The sequence below is a fragment of the Lissotriton helveticus genome, chromosome 7 (assembly GCF_964261635.1).
Source record: "Lissotriton helveticus chromosome 7, aLisHel1.1, whole genome shotgun sequence".
In the NCBI taxonomy this organism is placed as follows: domain Eukaryota; kingdom Metazoa; phylum Chordata; class Amphibia; order Caudata; family Salamandridae; genus Lissotriton; species Lissotriton helveticus.
In genome coordinates this window covers 949566845-949580079 of record NC_136068.1, presented here as the reverse complement: position 1 = coordinate 949580079, position 13235 = coordinate 949566845, and positions in this window count along the sequence as shown.

Here is a 13235-nt window from a genome sequence, read left to right as displayed (position 1 = left end):
CCCAAAGCAGGCGAAAAGAAAGCTTCACCCACCCATCCCCTTCTCTGTTTCATACATTCTAGATCCGAAAGATGAGATTCCTGCAAAAAAGCGGTATGAGCGTTACGTTTTGACAAATGAGTGAGGACACGTTGTCTTTTAATCAAAGAGTTCAAACCTCTGACTCGAGGAAACCATTGTCAACACCACTGCAAACAAACAGAATGAAGAGAACAATCAGTCCTTAATTGAGAAAGAGTACAATAAAGCCATGAACGTTGTAGAGAAATAAATATTCTGCAAGAAATAAGACAGGATAAAGTGTTTGAAATAAAAGAGAAGATTAAAGACAGAAAGGAATAGAAATAGAAGGAGGAGAAAAAAGAACTTGTAAAGAGAAAAGAAAAAATACATTGAACATTAATGAATAGCATAGACAGGGAAAACCAACAACCAGAAAGAATGACATACCTAATAAAAACCTGAAGAAGATAGGGGAGGGACCGCATGAAGAAGACATCACACCTGAATCAGAGAGAGTTGCATGACACGAGAGGGGAAGGGTTTGTAAAGAAATGGGGAACGAAGACAACCATAACATAAACAAGCAACTGTAGAGCAAAAGAGAACACTATAATATGTCAGATCAAAAAATACATCCTAAATTATTATACTAGAACAATAAACTCATCAACAAGAATAACACAGAATACTCTTAAAAGCACAGAAGTAATAAGTAAACTCAGCTACAAAAGGGAGTCACTTTGTAGAGGTTGAGGGAGCAACGTGCATGACATCTGCTCTGCAAGACATAAGAAAATCCCTCAAATGAGATGGATCTTCATATGTTGTTGTTTTATCATTATGAGTGACTTTGAAAAAGTAGGGATGGAAAAGACCAAATTGAACACCTATTGATCGAAAGACAAATCTCATACTCAGAAAGTCTTTTTCTGTCTGCTGTAGTCTTGGCATAGTCTTGAGAAATATAAATAGCATTTCCTGACCAAGAGATTCTTTTAAGGTGATGTGCAGCAGGTATAACGTGCATTAAATCTGTTTACTCTAGGAAGTAAAGAATGACACCTCTAGGACTATTAGGAGGCGAGACAGCCGAAGGAGGGTGACCCAATCTGTGAGCTCTCAGGATGTTAAGTTGCAAACTTTACTGTAACCCTGGGCAATGAACTCCGCTCCGCTAGCAGAGTTTGCGGAAATTTGTTAACTATGCATTCCATTAAAAACACAGAATTCAGGCAAAAACTCAGTTCCTTCATGTAGCGGAGTCAGCTACTAAACTGCATCCACAAATGCTTTGATAAGGCAACTTTACATGCTAAAAAGCTTATAACCAATTCACAAAAGTGAACTTTGAAAATGAAAAATATCAGGCAATGAGAGAGGTGGTGATTTTGGGATTCCCCCTAACCTAGGGGAGGACCAAGCAGATGCCTTGAACACAACATGCATATCATGCTGAATGATTTAGTGGTGGTCCCATCCTCCTAGGACCACACCAAGCACAGTTATGGGCAAAAACAATCCCAACCAAAGGCCCTGCAAAGCATTATGTGACGAGATTAGCAGTGGACAGTGAATATTATAGTATCCAATATCAAAACACTTCTCAAGGTGCAGCACCTCTCGGGCTGAGCTGAGAGCTAATACTATAATTTCTACAAAGAGCTGCAGTTCCACTAGTCGTTGCTAGGTGTCCCTCAAGTCAAATGCTTTTGCATTTGACTCATGAGGGACACCTAGTAATGACTAGTGGAACTGCAGCTTCATGAAAGGGTTTCAATGGTTTTGCATTTGACTTGTGAGGGACACCTAGTAATGACTAGTGGAATTGCAAGTTGATGTAATAATTTCAATGCTTTTGCATTTGACTCGTGAGGGACACCTAGTAACGACTAGTTGAACTGCAGCCCTTTGTAGAATTATTTAGCTATTGGATACTATAATATTCACTGCCCACTGCTAATCTCGTCCCATGATGCTTAGCAGGGATTGTACTTTTACCCATAACTGTGCTTGGGGTGGTCCTAAGAGGATGGGAGCACTACCGAATCGTTCAGCAAGATGTGCTCTTTGTTGTCAAGGCATCTGCTTGGTTCTGTCCCTAGGTTAGGGAGGATCCCAAAATCATCTCCTCTCTCACTGTTTGCTCAATGCATTTTAGCATGAAAAGACAGAGATACTTGTTATTTTACCAAAAGTATATGAGGTCACTGTTTTATTAATTGGGAGTCAGACGGACTGAAGTTGCGCAATTCACTGAGTTTTTATTCAATTTTGTGGAATTCTGTGTAGTAGTACTCCGCCAACTACGCCCACCCTTACTTTATGGTAGTTGCAAGACCTGAGGCAAAAAAGATTTGAAAAAAGAGATAGAGTCCTCCCCTTCCATGCCTTCAGGAAGGTCATAAATGTGCAGGCTGTTCCTTCGATTACAATTTTCAAGGTCTTCGACCTGTTTCTGTAAAGAGTAAACCTGTAGTTGTAAGGAGTTCACTTTAAGAGATGTGTCATTAAAGTGCGTGATTTGTACTCCACCGAAGACAGACGTTCTTCCATGGGTGACCCTTTATCACTGAGAATTTGCAATTTAGCATTTGTGTCTTCCATAAAAGGGCATAGAGCTCTAATTTCTTCAAATAAAAGGTCTAGAGACGTTCCAGGTACAGATTTTGAAGGCGGGGGTGTGTCTGTTTTAAGTCTCTTAACTTGTGTCTTACTGACCTGGATTTGAGAAGACACAATAGATGAGATGTGAGAAGAAGCCAAATTCAGGCCTGTATTTGAAGTGAGGTTTTCCATTTCAGTAGAAACCTTCAATGCCGACAAACGCCTTTGCGATTTACCTACTGGAGACTGAAATGTAGAGTGAAGAGTTTTTCATCTGCCCGTGTGTTAGTTACTTAAAAGAAGTATAACAGTGTAGCCAGTATGAGCTAATTGTTGTTCTATCATAGATGCCCCTAAAACTGATGCATGAGCTAAACTTTCCAAAGCAAGCATGTCAGTGAAAAGGAGCGGTTGAGCAAAAAACTGAAAGTCTTCGCAAAATGTCCCCAGAAATGCTACTAGAAATCTTTTCAATGGTGGCACAGAACTCCAGTAATGTCAGAAGCGAAAGGGTATCCTTTAAATATCAATAAAAAGCCATAAAATAGAGAAGCACCTCTCACAAGAAGAGAATAGAGAAAAAGGTAAAAATAAATGCCTTTAAGCATTGAGTTAGCTCAGGTACAGAAAATGCTTTTAAATATATGAACAGCCGTTGAAGGAGGGGCCTATATATCATTTTCCATGAACAATTATCTGCCTCCTCTCATACCTAAGATGGCTGCCAGCTTTGAGGGAGAGAACCAGCTTGTTTAAACCATGCTTTACGGGCCCTCGCGTCATGTGAAGCAAAAAAAATCAAAACCTCTGTAAATACCCTGTCAAAAATGGTCCACACAGTGAGAAATACAGCAGGCGAGCTGCCACCCCACCGCTGACATCTGCTCCCTCCTCCGGAGCTTCGAACAGACGCGGCCATCTTCGACACGCGGTAAGCAATGCCACATAATCAGAATTTACGTTGTGTTAAGTTAATGTGACAGGTTTCAATTTAGGGAACATGGTGCATTGTGTTTTGTGACAGAAGTGATGTGTTGTGATTTCTTAAAATTATTAATTATTAGTTTTCATACATTTCTAATTAATAAATTAACAATGCAGATCAATATTGGTGCTATATTAATGTTTATTTTTTGCCTGACGATTTTGTAAGGAATATTGCATGGTTAGTTTTTGAACTAGTACTTAGAGGTATCACAATAGTACAAGGTTTTCTGTACCAGTATAGCTCACAGGGCCTGGTGCATGTTACCTAAAGCTCCTTGGAGTGCCTGTAGAAAACAGAAGTTTGAAAACATGCACATAAGTTGGGTGCCATTTCGAATTGGGTTACAACCCATTGAAACATACGAGCAGTGTGGCATGGGCAAAATAATTTAGAATCTCACAATTTTTGGTGCAATCTTTTGGGTTAATGCCCCTTGAAATTATAGTATACATGGTCGCACAATCACAATTAAAAGATCATTGATGCCCTGGAATGAGAGTTTGGCTCCAGCTGAGAATATTAGTGACTGTTATATTTTGGTTGTGAGAGACAGATATATTTGGTTAATATATACCTGTGGTTGAAAAGAATATTTCAAACACCTGAGTGGGCAATGTGCAGGAAGATATTACTAAACAACTGTTATACAGACAGGTAGAGCAGACTATAAAGGAAGCAGTTTAGTTGGATATGAACAAAAGAAGACTGGATGACCTCTCTGATGATGAGTTTTGGTCTCTAACTGTGGGGGGGGGGGCGTTACAGAACTTAAAATAGGAGGTAAGGTATTAAGAAAGGAACAACTTGGAAAAAGATGATGTGAGAAGGAAAGCTCATCAGGTGTGGATGGTATCAGTGCCATCAAAAGCAATGCTGTCCCTTGGAGCACAATGATGGGTGTCCTTTGTGGCACAACTGAGAATCGTGGTAGCGCGGATGATTATTTTCAAGCTACACATTTGAGTGACTGAAAAGAGTTTTTAGATGAGGTAGACTATTATATTTTGGATCTCTCTGAATGTAAGGGAAGCAATGAAAGTTTATTGTATTATGTGGTTAGCAATAAAGAAAGTAATAGAGCCAGTCCATTCAGTGAAATAATGTTTAATCCTCCTTATGTTCATAATCCAAGAAGTGCAACGTGGTGGTCTTTGGCTATGTCAGTGAGTTCACAGCCTTGTGGATGAGAAAGCCCATAGAGAGAGAGAAGCAAGAAGTGTAATGAAGGCAGAGTGCTCAATGCCCCTAAAAGCAAAAATGGACTGTTTAACTCAAACCTAGATCCAGAAATAATATGTTTTATTAAAGCTGGATTGAGATCCACCAAAGGGTTGGGAAAGGTACCTGAAGTAGTATTTGGTCTTTGTTTTTGATGAGATATGCCCTTTAGCAAGAAATTAATATAGTCAAAGAGGCACTTTATCAGTAGGTGCAGGTGGATGTTAATCCCCTACGTGGATGGAGCAATAAGCAATATATTTGGTATAAATGGTTAATGCAGTTTTAATCGCTGAAAAGCTTAAAGCCCTACTGATCTGCATTAGCCCCCAAACTTAGCAATGGGTTAAGAAGGAATTTGTGAAGGAGCCAAAGGATCTTTTGTTTGTAGAGGGAATGGCGAAGACTATGGACAAATATGTCTTCAGTAACAATGTACTTGATATGGCTCAAGGTTCTTTTAGGAAAGTCTTTGGTGGTGCTAGAGTTTTTGGGAAGGCCGGAGCAAAGGGACGGTTATCTGGCTGTGCATACCAGAACTCCCGATATAATGTTGGAGGAGAAGGGAATTTCCCACAAAGGGGCAGGCTTGGTAAAGGCCGCAGAGGAAATGGAAGAGCCATCCATTTAACTAGGGTTCAGGGAAATTATGAAGACTCTCATTAGTTCTTTCCATCAAAAGATGTTATGAAGACTGAGTCATTATAAAGGATGGAACACCGCCATATCAAGACAGAAGAGTGGTTAAGAGATATTCTTTGGCAGGGACATTGGTTAGTAAAACTGGATCTAAAAGATCCTTATTTTATGGTACTTGTGGATTATGTGAGTTACAGTTATCTTCATGTCAGATGGCTTGGTCATCTTTACAAGTTCCATTGTCTACCCTTTGGCCTTATTTTAACAGCTTAGTGTTTCACGGAGTTGATGAGACCAGTGGCAGCTTGGTTGAGAGAGAGAGGGGTACTTTTAATTTTATACCTGGTCAATTGCCTGATTATGTTTCAAAATTCAAAGGAATTGAAAAGTCATTTGGTAATGATTATAGATTTCATGGAACATGTAGGTTTTCTAATAAATCAAGAAAAATTAATCATAGTCCCAAGTAGACAGTAGGAATGTCTTGGTTTTCCGATCTGTAAAGATGCTGTTGAATCTTCTTTATAGGAAAGTGAAATTAATCATATTAGAGATTTATGCTTTGTTGAACTGGAAACAATTTTCTTTGTGAATGCTTGTTCGAGTTTAGGGGCTCCACCTTTTTCTAATCAGGCAGCTTTTCCAGGTACCAACCATTACAGATGTCTTCAAATGTTGAAAAAGAAACATCCTTGGAAGGAAGATTGCTACAGCAATTTTCTGTCTTTGACAAGGCAAGCCAGAGAAGAGTTGGTATGATTATTATACACCTGAGAAGCCTGTAATGGATGGATATACTTTGTTGTGTGTCTCCAGAGTATGCAATCGGATGCAAGTCAGCTTGTTATGAGTCTGAGATGAGGCAGTTTAGAAACTGGTGGGAGCTGGACAATTGCATAGAAAATTCCTACATACATTTGAGTTGAAGGCAAGACTGTATGCACTTCAGAATGCTTCAGAGTGTGTAGACAGGTGTGTGATTCTTCTGAAGATGGGCAATATTTTTGCTGTTTTTTATTTGAATCATTCAGAGGGAAGCAGACCAAAGAGATTGCCGGAACTGGCAAAAGAGTTCTGCAATGAATGTGTACAGCACAAAATGTCAGTGCTAGCAGAGTATTTGTCTGGGATTACTTCTGTTCCCTTCTTTTGGGGGGGAGGGGTCACCTGGCAGTTCAGGATTGACTGTTCCCTTGAGGAGTCGGGTTAATAAAAATGTGCATACAGTGGGCCTTTGTCTGGAGTGGCATGGTGAACAAAAAAAATGGACTGGAATGTGGCCTTAGTGATTGCCAGTGGCTGAGAATAATTGGGCAATCCTGTTCATCAGCTTGTTGCTTCTAGAGTATTTGCCAGGACAGAAATACATGAGAGCTGATTGGAATTCTTGCGAGTAGAGGGATTTCAGCAATTAGATTTTAAATAATTCCCTATTCAAATAATTCAAGACGTTTGAGGTCCACTGAGAGTGGATATTCTGCGCCAAGGTTGACTACCCAACTTTCAAATTATTTCAGGTGGAGACTGGCCAAAATAGTGGATGCATTTCTGCAGCATTGGTGGTTTCTAAAGGCTTGTGCTTTTCCACCTTTCAATGATATAGAGAGTATTGATGATGGTCAGGAAGCAGAAGTTTCAATTAGTTTGGTGACACCCTTTTGGGCAGGTCAACTTTGGTTACTGAATCTGTTGGAACTGGCTGATGAGAACTCTTTTTGGTTCCAATATCAGCAGGTCTGCCACTCTGCCTATAGTCCAAGATGGAGAGGAGCATTGACTGATTCTAATGTTCTTGTAGTGTAAATTGAGTCTTCTCATAAGAAAGATGTCAGGGTAACTTTATCCTTCTCATTTTTTTCAGAGAAGGCTAGAGACTAACTTAGCTTGTCTTGGGCACCTGGGGTGAGAACAAGATATAAGATTTCATGGCAGGTTTTGGTTCATTTGTGCATGAAAAGGGGTTTGGAATAACTTGGAAGCTTCTGCAGTGGATTTAGCAAATGTTCTGTCTCATATTTTTTTCAGAGGTTTATGCTATATGACATTAAATGGTTATAGATCTGTTGTGTCTGCTTTCGAGTTTAATAATAAGACTGTTGTGCTTGACGGTGTTTGGTTTCAAGGTGAACTAATACTATGCCTTCTTTGATTTTTTAATCCAGATTTTGACATTTATCTAAAATGTATCCAAAATGGTTTCCAAGAATATGAGAATCGGTGAGTGATTTCCATATGGCTCGTGAGAATCAATGACTTCTACAATTGCGAGGTGGATATGAACTGTGATAATAATTCTGGTTACATGTTTCCAAACTTTCAGCTCTATCTGGTGCGCTGTGACCACAAAACATCTCTAGGAGGTGGTCATTTGGAAGACATTGTAAGAGTAGCAATTTGTTCTGGTGCATGTGTTTTTGCAAATTTCTATTTGCAGCATGTTGAACATGTGTTGAATGCAGCTTTAAGCTGCATTTCTTACATATGTGCCCACAGCAATGCTGAGAGTAACACTAAACGGTTACCATAGACTACACATGTTCAGAGAATGAAGGAACTCTATGTGCTTCCCCACTGCACAATGTTGGATACCATGTTTACCACATGGCTTGGCATCCTCGCCACCTGGATTTTTTAACTATCTCTGTGGTTGCGGCCACCCAGAGGGGTGTTCTGGTAGCCGCCTGTAAGGCTAGGCATAACCGGTTGTAGGAGAGTAGGGTCTGCTTTCCTATGGTCACCCCACTTTTTGCTTTTTGCTATACTGGTTTTTTACTTAATGTGGCTGTGGGCCTGCTAATCAGACCCACAGCCCTGCTGTTCCCTCTCTAAATTCACACCATGTACTTTAGGTACATCACCAATTGTGAATTGGGTCACCCTTGTGAGTCCCTGTATAGTGTACCATAGGTACCCAGGGCATAGGTGCACCCAAGGCTTACCAGGGGCTGCAACATATCTTTTGCCACCCCTGACTGGCCATCCAAACTGATACAACTGTCTGATCACTCCGCTGGGGCAAGGTTGTGTAATCACCCCTTGCTTAGGTATAGTATTCCTATATCTAACCTTATATCTAGACACATATACACCTATAAGTCACTCCTATAGCAGGCCTTAACAATCCTGGAGGTAGAGTGCTTGGTTTTATGTGAGATGAGGCTCTAGCATGAGCTGAGTCTGTCTGCAGCTTTCGGAACCATGTCCTTATAGCTGTTCTAGATATAGCCATACCATATACTCTTAAGTGTATTATAATCCTCGCGGTTGAATGCTAACTTTGGTTTGGCTTTATCAAAACATGTCGTGTAAGGTGTCATACGCTTTGGAATACTACCCCCTAGCCAGTTCTGGCGACTGGGGTAGCATTCTTCCCTCCTAGAGGGAGAAGACATGTTGTTCCTACTAATCCCGGTTAAAGTGAACCAGAGCCTCAGCATCACAAAATGGATGCTGCTGCCACAGACACAAAGCTGACCTCCTGCTGCTGGGAGTCCTTCCAGCGAGGGTGGCTTGGACAATAGGTTTCCTGTCTTGGGAGGTGCTAGCACCACCCCAGACAGGCCATAGTGTATTGGGGCAGGGATGGCTGAATGAAATGAGACAATGCCCGGACGGGGCTAGGGGCGCGACCCTATGTCCCCCCTTACTCCTCCTCGGCCCTCATTGCCCTTCGTGGCCCTTGGCCCTTGGCAACTTCCACCATCAGACACATTACTGCTTCTGGTCTGTACCTAAATCCCCATTATCCTACACCCCCCATTTTGACTCCTTCTGTGTCCCACCCTCCCGACGCTACTCACGTATCCCTCCCCCCCCTTATCTCTCATCTTACTTAACACCAGGTCGGCCGTAAAGCACCATCAAGAGCTATTTGTGCTGTTGGATACCCACCAGCCTGATATGTTACTCCTAACAGAAACATGGTTCTGTGACTCCTCATTGCCCTCTCTGCTGGCCACTCTTCCTACCCCTTATGTGGCCCTTCGTGCTGATCGACCAGGGGGCAAGTCAGGTGGTGGAGTAGCCCTTATTGCTAGAGCCGAGTTTAATTTTCAATTCCTTCCTCCCCCACTATTAATTTTACCGAGCATCTGGTAGCTCCATCACTGGCCTTCTCCCCCCCGCTCACTTGTTTATTGATGTATCGCCCACCTCAATCATCTCATTTATTTCTGCCGGCTTTTCAGGATCTGTTGGCCACTTTAGCAATAAACCATGCCTCTATTCTGGTACTAGGGGATTTCAATTACTGGCCTTCAGACCCTCAGGAAAGCACAGCTTCCAAACAATTCTCTGATTCACTCACATCCCTTAATTTTATTTCTCACCTGCACACCCCTACGCACACCCACGGCCATGTACTAGACCAGGTCTGGTCTCTTAATGCCTCGGTCTCCTCCATGACCGTGTCCCCATGTCCCTGGTCAGACCATGCCCTGGTATCCTTTTCTCTCCACCCTAAGTTGGCAACTAAGATCCCACCGGCCAAAAATATCTGGGCACGAAATTGGAATAGGGTGGACCTCCCCGCCCTGGCATCTTCGCTGCTGATCGCCGCACCTAACCTAGAGGGCTTATACTCCACCTCCCAAGCCACCGCTATTGACACCTGGCTTGCTGGAGGCTGTGATAAGGTAGCCCCACTACGTCGGATATCTACTCAAAGATCAAAGGAATCAAATCGCTGGTTTGGTGACGACTTAAAGGCAAAGAAGCTGACCCTTCGGCGGGCCGAAAGGCACTGGAGAATGGACTACTGCCCTTCACTAAAAAAATCTTATCTATTTTTGCTGAACGACTACAAAAAAGCCATATTGAATGCTAAAACAACTTATTTTTCAGCGAAAATACTGGCAGCGGAGAACAAATCCAGAGAGATCGTCCCTTTGTGATTCTTTAAACACTTATTTTTTAGAAAAAATTGTTAACATCAGAGCTAATATCCCACCTCCTTCCCCTGCTTTTTTTGAGCCTACTCTCCCAATTGCCCACGTCCCTCTTTCCTTTTTCCCTCCACTCACTGAGGAGGCATTCCTTGCAATACTCCCCAAAATAAGATCTGGTTCCCCGGCGGATATTTGTCCAGCCTACATTCTACAACAGATCTATTCGGTCTGTCCTAAACCGCCTATCTTTTTCCTTAATAGCTCGCTGGCTCAGGGTGTGGTAACTCCAGCCCTTAAATCTGCCACCATAGTCCCCATCCTTAAGAAGCCTGGGTTGGACCCTTCCATTCCAGCCAACTACCGCCCCTTCTCTCTCCTGCCTTTTCTGGGCAAGGTACTAGAGCGACATGTAACATCAGTCCTCAGTGCCCACGTGGAAGCCAATGGTGGTCTTGCGTCCAGCTAGGCTGGTTCTCGGCCTAGGCACTCCACCGAGTCCGTCGTGGTATCGGTCCTGAACCATCTCAGGGAGGGCATGGACCAAAACAACAACCAGGCCTTGGTGCTCCTTGATCTTTCCGCCGCCTTCGACACGGTTGATCATACCATCCTACTGTCCCGTGTCGGAGCGGCGGGGGTCGAGGGCCCAGCCCTGGTGTGGCTATCGTCCTTCCTGAGGGACCGTGCCCAGGCGGTCCGGTTGGGGGATTTCTCGGCCACTCAACTCAAAGTCACTTGTGGTGTCCCTCAGGGTTCTTCTCTTTCTCCTCTTCTGTTCAATCTCTATATCTATCCTTTGATCTTTGCCCTCCAACAGCTGGAGGTCACTGTGTTTAACTACGCAGATGACCTCCAGCTTATCTTTAATATGTCCTCTTCTTCTCATTCTATCTCTAACTTTCAGTCTATTATGATTTTCATCAGGGACTGGATGAACCACAACCATCTGAAGTTGAACCCCGATAAAACAGAACTGGTCCTTACAGGTGGTTCCTCCTGTCCCTGGAACTCTCTTTTTTGGCCCTCTTCCTTGGGACCCCCCCTACACCTTCTCCTTCAGTTAAAACTTTGGGCATCAAACTCAATAATCATCTCAACCTTCACTCACAAATTAGTTGTTCTTCACACTATCCGCTCTGTTTCTCGTTTCTTTTCTCCCTCTGCTCTTAGGTTAATCATGTCCGCTCTGGTTGTCTCCCAGCTGGACTATGCTAATGCCCTTTACAACGGTATCCCGGCCTATAGTCTGCAGAAGCTCCAGCTGGTTCAAAACCAGGCGGCCAGATTGATTTATGGTCTTCCCCGCTCTCACCACTCCACCCCCCTGCTGAAAGCATTACATTGGCTGCCTGTTAAGGAGCGATCTCTTTTTAAGACTGGATGCATGGTCTTCCAGGCACGTCAAGGGACTGCCCCTGCCTTTATTTCTTCTCTACTTAAAGAGTACACCCCTGTTCGCGAGCTGCGGTCATCCACCCAATCACTTCTTCATGTCCCTCGATACAGACGCAAGAAATGGGGCGGATCCAATTTTTCTGTACTGGCACCTTCCTTTTGGAATTCCCTCCCTGATCATCTGCGTCTGGCCACACACTACTCTGTTTTCCGAAAAGATCTTAAGACTCTTCTTTTTATCCAAGCCTTCCCAATGTAATTTCCTGTTCTTCCCTGTCACCCCTTCAGTTTTTGTTGTGTTACTGCTAACCTTGCCTCCACAGCGCCAAGAAACCGCATGGTGAACGTTGCGCTTAGTAAATATTTTAAATTCAAATTCAATGCCTGGGGCACACAAGGTGTCCCATGCATAGTCCGGTTCAAACCGGTGCTGGGGCACTCCAGCCCCAGCTCTGGCGGAAAACTGGACAAAGGGAAAGGGGTGTAATCACCCCCTTCCCTGGTCCCACCCATCGGAGGGACCTAGCAGGTAATCCAGCCCCTAAATTTGGTATATAGGTAGGAGCTGAGTCCCAAAACTTTAGATTTATCCTGACTGAAACTTGAAAGGAAACTCTGGACCTTCGACGTTCTACTTGAAGATAGAAGACTGAAGAATCTCCCTTGTCGTCAAGGAGTGACCACCCTGTGCAAGCAGGCACCATCAAGCGATCAACGGTTTGCTTTGTCGACGCTCCAGCTGGAGCCCAAGCACAGAGCCTAACAAGACCCGGACTTTCAGACTTCCAACAACCCGATCCACAGTCAGAGCAGAGCTGAGACCCGTGGAGGCGACGAGAGACGTGGGACCGGCCATCTTGGAAAGCCAGCGAATTGCTTTCCGTGCAACTTCTGAGGCACCCTAGAAGTTGTGCATTGGGGATTGAGAAGCCCCAGCCCCGAGCACTAACTGCACCGAAGATCAGCCCTCCACACTCCACGAGTTCTGCGTGGGGCCCTTCTGCATTTTCCTGATTGATGCATCTGTCTGGTCACTTGCCCATTGGCTAGTGGCCTCTGTGATGATGAACCTTTAAATTTACACTGCTTGTCTGGTTGCTTTCAATGGGCCCCTGCTTCCCTGAAAAGGAGAAGCCCATCAGACCTTGCTGGTCTGATCCGTAAGCCATCTTTGATTCCTGAGTGGGTTGCCTTTGCTGAGGCTTGTTGACTCCAATCCGGAAGCCGACACCGCCGACAGCGAGAGCTTTTATGGGAAAGTCTGTATCCAGCTCCTGGTTGTCATTGACACCTCCTGGTCCACGTGGCTGCAGAGACAAGCTTCACGACATCACCTGATTGCTTCACAACATCGCATGGTTCCTTCCTGGTTCCTTCCTGGTCACTGGCTAGTGACCCAGACTCTGTCCCCTCTGCTTTCAGGTACTCTTCATCCTCGATCCGCCCTTGGATCCAACCGGACACTTCCTTTCTGGTCGCCTGCAGCATCTTTCTTCAAGGCT